General features: G+C 39.8%; 1 pseudogene; it reads left to right on the forward strand.

Annotated features, from left to right (window-relative positions):
* The first annotated feature begins 393 nt into the window (after positions 1-393).
* Positions 394-5,059, forward strand: LOC149018115 (autophagy-related protein 2-like; annotated as a pseudogene).
* The last annotated feature ends 6,522 nt before the right edge of the window (positions 5,060-11,581 follow it).

The following is an 11,581-nucleotide window of genomic DNA, read 5'->3' on the forward strand; positions in this document are numbered from 1 at the left end:
AAATCATAAAAGGATAAGGTAATGTTATTTGCAAGGAACTTATTAGCAGCCTTCTGCTTATAAAGTTTAATTTAAATAACAGTGTCCATTTGTATGATGTGATTAAGTAGATATGCCTTAGAGCTGAATATGTTTAGTTACTCTTAATTATTTGAAAGAAAATTGCAAATGTCCATCTGCCTAACTGAGACTAGTTTGCAAACCCCAAAAAGAAGATTGTTTTTTTTCACGAAGAAAATACAAGTATTTTTGTTTTTTGGAGTCCTAGTCAAGGGTAGTTTATGTATTAGTCAAGGGTAGTTTAGCATAACCTCAATGAGGAGTTATTAACGAAGTTATTATGCCTTTCTCATTATTTGCGGCATAGATCAATTTTTTGAATGCTTTGATGGAATGAGGAATTCTCAGTCAGCATTGGCCAACAGTGGTATATGGAACTTGACATGTTCTGTTTTGAGCGCAATAACTGCTGCATCCAGTCTTGCTTCTGGATCATTGCAAATTCCCACTGGTATGTTCTTGATCAACATTCTAATATCGGTATCCACACTGTCATCTTATGTCCTGAGGTCCCTGTGTTCTTAACATGTGACACTTGATTATTGTTATGGGGTAACCCATGCGTATTTATTTCTTTATCTATTTTATTATCATATACATGTGCGAGATCGAAGCATGTCGAGACAAACCTAAAGGCAAGCTGTTAATGGGATTTCTCTTGTACTTTCCTTTCATGATGAAGAGCAAAAGCATGAATGTGATGACAAAAGTTTACACTATCTAAATGCAAAATGTGGAGATGCGGTTCTCATTTTGCGGGTAATTGTTGTGCTCACAAGAATTTATCTATCCACTTTTCCTTATTAAATAATAGTTGCGGGTAATAATTGCAATTTTCTTAATTTCGGATGCTATACTTCCTGGGATCAGTTTATTGCAATTGACTTCTGTACACCGGTGACAAAGGAAAAAATTCAAGATGGCGGTCAAAAAGCGATTAAATGCAGGGCTTCGGTTCCATCCATTTGGACTTTGGGAATATTTTTCTTTATTTCATTAATTCTTGTAAAGTTCCTATTGGCAATGACTCACTCATCCGGAAGCATGCTTTCTCTGCCCATAAGTTTTCTCTCGGTGGTTAGCGGGAGAGGTCGTTATCCTGGCGTTACTATGTCTTCGCAGGAGGGTCCTGTTACTGGTCCTTGGATGGCGAAGAAGGGTCAGTCCTTAGCTACTGCCCAGTGTTCAATGAGTCGAAATAAGGTGATGGATTATGGTTCTGAATTTGCATCTGTAACCACTATGAAGGATGTGGAGAATACACATTCTCATACACGACAAGAGATGATTTTGAGCTCTGCATTTTTCCTGCATTTCCATCTTACTTCTGTTTCAATCCACCTTAACAATTCTCAGTATAAGGATATACATTGCCTTCTTAGTCAGATTTTAGATGGTTTAACATTCATGGCTAGTGATAACAGTGCTGCTCCATGTGACAATCCAAGGAGAGAAGCGGAGGACAATTGTCGATCCTTGCTGAATGTGAATGCATCGAAATCTTTGATTGATGTGGATAAGATAAGGTGGAGGATATAAAATCTTCCTTGCAGACGGAACTTCCAGGCTCCTGTTATAGTTTGAAGTTGAAAGTACAGAAGTTTGAGTTATTATCTGTTGCAAATATTGGAGGGATTAGTGATGCTAAATTTTGTTTGGTTGGGCCATGGCGAATGTGGACTTTGGGGTTCAATCACGGGAGCTCCATCTAAGGAGCTTCTGCTAATCTCTTGTAGCAACTCTACAATTGGCCGTGGTGATGGTGAAGGTGCCAATGTATTATCTGCTGGTTCTGCTGGTACTGCTGTTGTGCACTTCTGGGACCCCCAGAGTTTCCAATGTATTACGTCTATAACCATCAGAAGCGGTACAATAGGTGCACCGGGTGGTCGTTTGGATTGGTTGAATTCAATAACCTAGTTTTTCAGCTTACCTTCTGATGACACAGAGCAAGAACTCAAACAAGGAATCGGTTGTGGATGATTCACCTTATGAAGTGACTTTTGCCTTTAACTTGGTGGATCTTTGCTTTGAGTTACGAGCCCTACATAAAAAATTTGGTGACCGGTGAAGAGTCAGGACAACTGTATGTGGCATGTCTGTTGGCTGCTGCTTCATTGAATATTTCTAATCAAACTACGTCAAATTCTATAGACAGTGATTACAAAATAAGGGTGCAAGATCTAGGGCTTCTTCTTTGTGCATTATCTGGATCCAAGAATGCTAAAAGTACCTACAGTGTGGAACATCTTCGCAAGATGGGTTATGTTAAAGTGGCTAGGGAGGCACTTGTAGAAGCAATGTTGAGAACAAACTGTAAGAATGGCCTCTTATGGGAAGTAGAATGTTCTGAATCTCATATTAACTTGGAGACTTGCCATGATACAACATCTGGTCTTCTTCATTTGGTTGCTCAACTGCAGCACCTTTTTGCACCTGATGTGGATGAATCAGTTGTGCATTTGCAGTCTAGGTGGAATGATGTTCAGCAGGCACTTGATAGGGATGATTTGATTTCTGAGACAATAATCTCTGAAGGCAGTGCTGCCTCATCACCTCCTGGAAACCATGCTTCAAGTCTAGACTCAAACTGTGGTTCTGTGGTGGGTCTGATGGATGAGATATGTGAGGATGCATTTCATGTTGACAAGATCAGTTCAAGCACATGTAATACCTGTGGATCCCAATTCTGTTTTTCCCTTGATGGAGCGCTGGTTGGAGATGATTTACATATGTGTCATCTTTGGAGCTTTTTCACATAGTTTATCTTTTAATGAATCAATGTCAGGACGAGGGGTGGGAATCCCTCATGCATCATCCCTACATGGTGAGGGTTTTCCAGAATTTAGAGAAGGCTATTACTTATCCGAATCATGCCCTCCATCAGAGTTATCTGCAACCAACCAGTCCTTGCCTCGAATCTTTGGATACAAATCAAGCAGTGTGGCCCAAGGTGGAAATGGAAGTAGTGGATGGTATCAGGATACCTCACTGATAATTTTAGAAAACCATATTTCACATGTAGGTGACCATCCTGAAGAATTCCAGTTCTTAGAAAGTGAGGTTCCATCTACAAGTTCTGGTGGAATCTCCAAGGCAAAGGGAAGACTACTTCTCAAGAATATTGGCATGAGGTGGCGAATGTATGATGGGACCGGCCGCGGATGACTCGGGGAGGAGTGCCTTGCTTACCACAAGCACCATGAATACAAGTGGCGAGAGATGCTCTTTGTTTGTTTAGAGCTTGAATTATGTAAGATGGATCTTCGGTATGATATGTTTCCTGATGGTGAAATATGCATGTCAAAACTTTCTCTTTCGGTTCGGGATTTTCATCTTCTTGATAGCGACAAGAGAGCACCACTGGAAGTTGGTATAGCTCTATGACATTTTATGCTTGAAGTTTAATTTATCTTGACACTCTCATTTATAGGATTCGGACATTTGAATAATGCTTATCCTTTTAATGTTGAAGGTTTTAGGAGATTATCATTCAAAGGATCACCCTAGAGAGTCCTCTGCCAAAGCTTTCAGGTTGGATTTGGAATCTGTCATACCAGATCCTTCTACTCCTGTTGAGGAGTACCGGTATGTTCAGATTTAGATTTTTCGTTTATTCTCTGCTCTCAACTTAGCTTTTAACCTCTTTGATGCTGGATATATTTAATTTAAAATTTCATCTGTAAAGTGCAATTTTTGAGGCATTTACCAGCGGTTCCGGGTTTTAAGTAATGATAAAAACATGAATATGGGGCTGCAACAGGGACAGGCTGGTCTGGCTTTTTAAAACCCAATCCAGCCCCAAATGCTCTTAGCTAAAAGCCCATTCCAGCCTCGGCCTTGACTCAAGGCCTAAAATTCTTGTCTTTGTTCCTCGAACCCAGGCAGAGCCAAGCAAGCCCAAACCTGCCTGATATTCTTTGATTAGGCCAGGTCGGGACAGGTTGCCCTGTCCCTATCCCTAGCCTTGGTTCTACTCCTAGCCCTGCCAAATGTAACATAAAAAGTCAATTGTTTGACCGTAGAAGAAAACACAGACGTAAATAACATTAACCGTAAAACAAAATACCATTTTGGCCATGATCCCTTTCACAATCTGTTTGTGAGGTTTAATTTTTTTTGGGGTCCTTTTGATTTGTCCTTTTATAAAAGCGGTATAATAAATACTTTGCATCATTGGAACCTTGGAGGCATCATCTCAATTACTAATATGGTTAAATACATTTTTCAATGCATTATGTCATATAAAAATCAATCTTGGGCGGCTCTTAACTTTGTAGGTTTTCTCTTGAAAGCCTCTACTTCAAATCTTTTGCTTAGATACTTAAATGTTCCTCATTGGGGTAGTTGGCATATGAAAGATAATCTGTTGTGCAATAATGGCTTGAATTGGTATTGGATTCTTGTTTACAGTAATGGCTATTTCGAATTGAACTTGTTTTGTGTTTTGCATCATTAAAACACACTGAAGCATTTTAATTGGAATCTTGATCCTAGAAGGCCCTAGATTAAGAGTAGTGATTTATGACCTTCAACTTTTGGCCTTAATGTGCTAGTGTAATTGGATTTCAGATTCCATTTACAACAATAATAGAGTACCATATGACCTAGTGAAAACCATGACAATAGTTTTGGATGTACAATATAGATTCCAACCTCGTTGTCCGGTGAGGCAGTGGGCGATTATAAGTTTCTGAAGCATGGCTATGTTTTGGTTTTTCGATCCGGGTTAACCATCGCATTCCTTCCTATGCTAGTGCATCTTCATGAAGATCAACTTGATTTTCTAATCATCTTCTTTGGGGTTAAAGGATCATCAATAGACCGGTCTCCAAATGTGGCTCGGGATTTTGATGAGTCAAAAATGCCTCCGAGAAGACCGATCGAGTTTGGTGGGAGTGCTATCGTAGAAGAGGCATTGCTTCCTTATTTCCAGGTGGTTTTATATGTTTCTTTTTCATTGTACGAGTCTACTAATTATCCGCACCTACTTGCTTGAGAATATTGAATCATTGGTATTATGACTAGTATTTGTTGTCTATATTTGGAGTTCCAATATCCATTCCTCACATTAGTGTCATTATTTGACTTACAAACTTACGGGTTTAGGATTGTATTATCCCCATCTTCAAATATCCAAGCGGTTATTGTGATTGTTGGCCTTTTTGCCCTTTTCTTGCTATTTCAATTGGTTGAGCTTATTCATCGCATTCTTGCATTAAACTTGCCGGTTTTGGTCTGATCATTCACAAAGTTTGTTTAATTCAGCGGTAAACCATGATATCTACTATTTGGGTGATAAGTAGGAGCATCACTTATTTTCTCCAATATATTTATTCAAGGATCAACATCGTCAAATGTCGTATTTTTAAAGGGAACCAACCCCTTTCAACCATGCCTTTCCTCCAACAATGACTTCATTATAGTTGTTACACATTGTCTTTTGTTTTCTTGCATTGATCAGGAATCCTTGTTGCCATGCAATATTGTCATCCTTAAGTGATCCGGTATTAAGAAGTAGGAACTAAAAAGCAACCTAATTATCAAATATAGAAGAAATCATTATGTTCAATGCCATAGTGAAACAATTATGATACTTCCAATATGTCTAATTTATAAAATCCAATTTTTGCTAACACATGTTCGATTACCATGCGGGGAATCGGCCGGGTGACTATGTTCTTCTTTGATATTGTGGTGAGAATGTTCTTCTGCTGTTGCAGGCGTTTCTTTAATACGGACACATTACATTTGAGATTGATTGGATTTTTCTATTCATTACGTGTACTAACAATTTAGTCTTGGTTACCTTGTTTCTCTATGATAGGTGGTGAATCCGATGGTGACACACGAGAGGAGAGAAAGTTGAACCTCCATGGAAAACCTTATGTGGTTCAATATTTGTCTTGTGGATATTTGATCAGCACTTGTGTTGCACTCGTGTGCCGAGATACAACACCACGTTGAATCACCACCCCATGAAAGGCACCACAGTGATTCTTCTATGTGTGCAATTCGTTGTTACCCCTACGAGTTGATCTAGGATCCATTTTAATATGTTCACTAAACCTTCTCCTTGTTTGGATTCTTTTCTTTTATATCCCCGGAGTTAATGTAAATAAATTCTCTTACATGGACTTAGATGAAACAACACATTCACATTAGTATTTGACTACATTGTCCGATCGGTTAATTTCTTTGTTAACAAGTGAATTGAATATCTTGCCGCACCGACGGGGTTCACGCATTTTTGTTACAATGCAAATAAAGCATACATTCATATGTGAACGGCATTTTCGCCTATTCAAAGTGTTATTTTTTCTTTTGTATGAACGTGAAAATGTGCTAGTTCCCTTTTTATTTTTTACGTAACGAGGGAATTTGATACTTTTTGATCTCCGGATGAAATGGGAACCAACCCCATTGGTGTATGTGTTCTCATGAAGAAAGTACTTGGTTCCCTTTTAAAGTTCGTCAACGTATTTTCTCTCTGTGTTGACAAGCGAAGCGGGTTGGTTCCCTTTTAAATGTTGAATCGGCCCATTTGCTCTCTGTGTTCACGAAGGCTGGTTCCCTTTTAAACGGAATCGGCCCATTTGGTCTCTGTGTTCACGAGGCGAAGCGGGCTGGTTCCCTTTAAAAGGGAATTGGCCCATTTGCTCTCTGTGTTCACGGGCAGGCGAAGCGGGCTGGTTCCCTTTAAAAGGGAATCGGCCCATTTGCTCTCTGTGTTCACGGGCGAAGCGGGCTGGTTCCCTTTTAAAGGGAATTGGCCCATTTGCTCTCTGTGTTCACGGACGAAAGCGGGATGGTTCCCTTTAAAAGGGAATCGGCCCATTTGCTCTCTGTGTTCACGGACGAAGCGGGCTGGTTCCCTTTAAAAGGGAATCGGCCCATTTGCTCTCTGTGTTCACGAGGCAAGCGGGCTGGTTCCCTTTAAAGGGAGTCGGCCCATTTGCTCTGTGTGTTCATCGGGCGAAGGGGCTGGTTCCCTTTAAAGGGAATCGGCCCATTTGCTCTGTGTTCATCAGCGAAGGGCTGGTTCCCTTTAAAAGGGAATCGGCCCATTTGTCTCTCTGTGTTCATCGGAGAAACGGGCTGGTTCCCTTTAAAAGGGAATCGGCCCATTTGCTCTCTGTGTTCATCGGGCGAAGCGGGCTGGTTCCCTTTAAAAGGGAATCGGCCCGTTTGCTCTCTCTGTGTTCACATACGAAGCGGGCTGGTTCCCTTTAAAGGGGAATCGGCCCATTTGCTCTCTGTGTTCATCGAGACGAAGCGGGCTGGTTCCCTTTAAAGGGAGGCGGCCCGTTTGCTCTCTGTGTTCATCATACGAAACGGGCTGGTTCCCTTTAAAGGGAATCGGCCCATTTGCTCTCTGTGTTCATCGACGAAAACGGGCTGGTTCCCTTTAAAAGGGAATCGGCCCGTTTGCTCTCTGTGTTCATCGGACGAAGCGGGCTGGTTCCCTTTAAAAGGGAATCGGCCCATTTGCTCTCTGTGTTCATCGATACGAAGCGGGCTGGTTCCCTTTAAAGGGAATCGGCCCATTTGCTCTGTGTTCATCAGGTGGTTCCTAAGAGGGCTGGTTCCTTTGGGGCCCCCTTTGCTCTCTGTGTTCACATACGACGGGCTGGTTCCCCTTAAAGGGAATCGGCCCATTTGCTCTCTGTGTTCACGAGGCGAAGCGGGCTGGTTCCCTTTAAAAGGGAGGCGGCCCGTTCGCCTCTGTGTTCATCGGTTACGGGGCTGGTTCCCTTTAAAGGGAGCTGCCCCATTTGCTCTCTGTGTTCACATACGAAGCGGGCTGGTTCCCCTTAAAAGGGAATCGGCCCATTTGCTCTCTGTGTTCCCAGACGAAGCGGGCTGGTTCCCTTTAAAGGGACGGCCCGTTTGCCTCTGTGTTCCGGACAGCGGGCTGGTTCCCTTTAAAGGGAACTCCCCATTGCTCTCTGTGTTCACATTCGAAGCGGGCTGGTTCCCCTTAAAAGGGAATCGGCCCATTTGCTCTGTGTTCCCAGGACAAAACGGGTTGCTTGCCGTTTAAAAGAGAATCATTCCCTTTGGTATGTGTTCACATAACAAAACGGCGGTGAATTGATTTGGGTTCGTAGTCAAATTAATATGTTCCATCACCCTTGTTATAGTCACTTTGAAATTATAAATTGAAGACTTACGGTAATGTTTAAAGCCACGAGATGTAACACTAATAAAAGGGAATCAATAATTTAAAAAATTAAACCATATATGGGTTGAATTATGTGTTTCATCACCGCTTAACTCTCATATGGACAATATATATCAACGTATTATATAATTGATTCGGTACAATATCATACATTAGAGGTGAACTTGTTTTGACAACTACTTCCAACCCTTCAAATACATTGTGATAAGTGTTTGACATAGATAGAGTACATTTTTTTGAAATAAAATCTTGAACTACCCATCCAGTTTACTATTGTCCTACCGTATATGTTACGGTAGTGACATTGAGCGTACGGGGGGGTTAAATGTTTCTTGAATAAAGTACATAACAAGAAAGTAAGAATAGCCAAACACATAAGAACAAAATTACAAGATGTTCCAATGTAATTTTGTCCAACGATCTTTGATTTTGCCGTTGATGATTAAGGGTTCGCCTTGCGGCATCCAAATTCATCGGATTGCGACGTCGGTCGTCAAATTTTGGTGGCAATCTCACCTCATGTCCTCGACTATTCACACTTTCGTAAGACGTTGAAGGCTGTAGAATGTACATACGTTCTTTGCTTCAACTTGCCACACACATCGATCTACCCAAATAAAAGAAAATGGATGCTTTACACCATTTGGGCACCTATAAAATCTCCGACCTGGATTTTTTTTTGTATTTGAAGTGAGGAGCAACATCCTCCCTTGCCCGCAATAGCATAATGGAGTGGGTTGCTCCATACTTGTAGATGACCCATCTTCACAATAGCATCCACCCATTCCATTGTTTCGTATCAACTGAGCTGCAGACAAAATGAATATTTGAAAACACATTAGTTATTGAGTTTTATATAGACCTATACAAATGTTGCCCCTTTGCGAAGACAATGTATTATTTTAAACGCAGACTTTCAAGTACACATATACGTAGATATTGCGAGTAAACCCAGTGTGAATTGTTACAGGATAGTAAGAAGCTGAAACCAAATGCAACGGGAGTTGGTTTACATTATTCAAAAAGCATCTGATTCACAACGGAAAGTAAGGGAAGATTGTTTGTACCAAAAGTGGATGTGATTGGCTCTGATATTGGTAGACTCATAATCACAGGTATCAGGAGAAGTGAATTCCAAGTAATTGTTTGAGATAAATTACACAACAACTTGAACCCTCATTGAATGTGATATGCTAGATTGGCCTCTATTGAAGCATTTAATTTTTGGTCCTGCCCTCATTTACCCCGAAATCCACTTCAACTATGTACGAAGAACATAAATACTAAACCAACAAGGGGAAGTTTAAGAACAACCATGACAGGCATGAGTGAACTGGTTTATAATTATTAGTAATTTTATTATTATTATTATTACTATAAAATTCATCGAGAACAAAAACAGTTTTTTTACAAATTTTAAACGTACCTGACTTTGGTTCATACTGATTAACTTTCTAATCAATTAAAAAGTAATGGGAATTAAAGAATGCTATGTACAAGCTATCTTTGGTGGTACTTAATAAAACATGCTATTTTACGGCAATTCCCATACACGAGATTCCATTTCTTGAACAACACCCAAAATAATTTAGGTTAACATTCCAGAAATTCTCGGATAAACATGTGGATTGATAAGGTAAATCTTACACATTAGTCTGAACAAAATATTCTTAACAAGTGAGACACGAAGAAAGCGGAAGTAAGAAGCGCAAGGAAAGATGGAAGAGTCGAATCTGGAAAGCTGTGGAGAGTGTTTATTCTTCTTCATAACCTTAACACCGAGATACAGAACGTTTGCTCTAAAACGTTCCGACCCCTTCTTCATAACCTTAACACCATTCTTCTTCTCCTTGTATATGGTAGCAGGAATATTTCTCTTAGCCTCCTCGTTCTTGCTTCTAGGGCTGAAATCTGCAACTTTGGTGAGAGAGAGGATACGATTGAACTTGATAATTCAAATGGAGAAGGAAACATTAAATGAGCTATTTATTTGTTGTAAATATGGGCTAGGCCCAGGCCCATATGAATCCTGAATCAAATTGTTCATGTGTCCACATATTGTGAACTCTATTGAGCCCAAATTTAGTCCAGCCCTGCTCTCTTTTACCCTCATCAGACTGGCCGACGGTGATTCGATCAATTTGATTGGGTTTCACTAACCATGGTAAGCCACTATTACAATGATGTGAACAAAAAAATGGCGCCAATGCGGGAGCCATTACTTGTCGATTGTCACCTCGGAAGCAAAATTGCAATTTTTGGTCTTGGTTTTACGTATAATGAAAATTTTCTTCTCTGTCTGTATAAGCACATTAGTGATTTTCCATTTGCTCTCTGGAATCGATTGAAGCACTTGGTTTTGGTTATGCGGGTAAACTTGTATTCGTTGAAGCAAAAAAGAAGTGAATGCAATGGGTGGTTATTCGGGTGTCACTCTGGATTTGGAAGAAAGTTTTACACAACAAAATCGTAGATAGTATCAGTTGCTCTCACGTTTCTCCCACAATATTATTCAAGTACCACTAAAATCTTAACGAACTCCATTTGAGCCTCTGTTTTGAAGCGAAACAAGGCTGTAACAACTCGGTGGTGGCGTTTACCTCATTCAAATTGCGGTTGGTGAGTCCGATCATTTTGTTTACTGTTATTTGGTATAGAGAGTGGCTTCGTTGTGATATTTGAATAACAAACGCCACTATTTATGCTGCTCATATTTATATTTGTCTTTAATCCACATATTATGAAATGTGACCCATGAAACTTCAAATATCCATTGATTCGTTGGTCCACAACATGCCCAACTTTTTCACTTCGTCTATTCACATGAAATGATTTTCTTTGGACAATAATATATGATGTGATTTACGATACTCTACTATATATATATATATATATATATATATATATATATATATATAGCTTGGTTTAAGGATTAAGAAGATTAATTTATTTTCGTAGATAGCGAGAGTAGACCAAGTTGATGTTGCATGTATTAGTTTAAACATCACTTCGTTTAGTTAACATTGAACAAAATGATATGGTTTGTTATTTGATTGAATTTTATATATGTGTATCCTATTTTATTGATGTTGAATACACATATACGTTTGCACCTAGTTGTATTTCCGTCCGGATCTTATTACGACCATTATTGGTATGTTATACTTCCCTGCAAATCTCGTCATGACCAACAATTTATATATATGTTACGTGGGAATTGTTTGTATGACCATTTTGTCTGATGTTTTAATTCTTTGTATGACCGTAAATTGTATCGGTAGGATTGTTTATACATCTATTTGGATTTTGTGTTCAACATATCTCTCTTGGTTATTC

This window comes from Hakea prostrata, chromosome 4 (genome assembly GCF_041222555.1).
Source record: "Hakea prostrata isolate BN-2017 chromosome 4, UWA_Hpros_2, whole genome shotgun sequence".
Taxonomy (NCBI): domain Eukaryota; kingdom Viridiplantae; phylum Streptophyta; class Magnoliopsida; order Proteales; family Proteaceae; genus Hakea; species Hakea prostrata.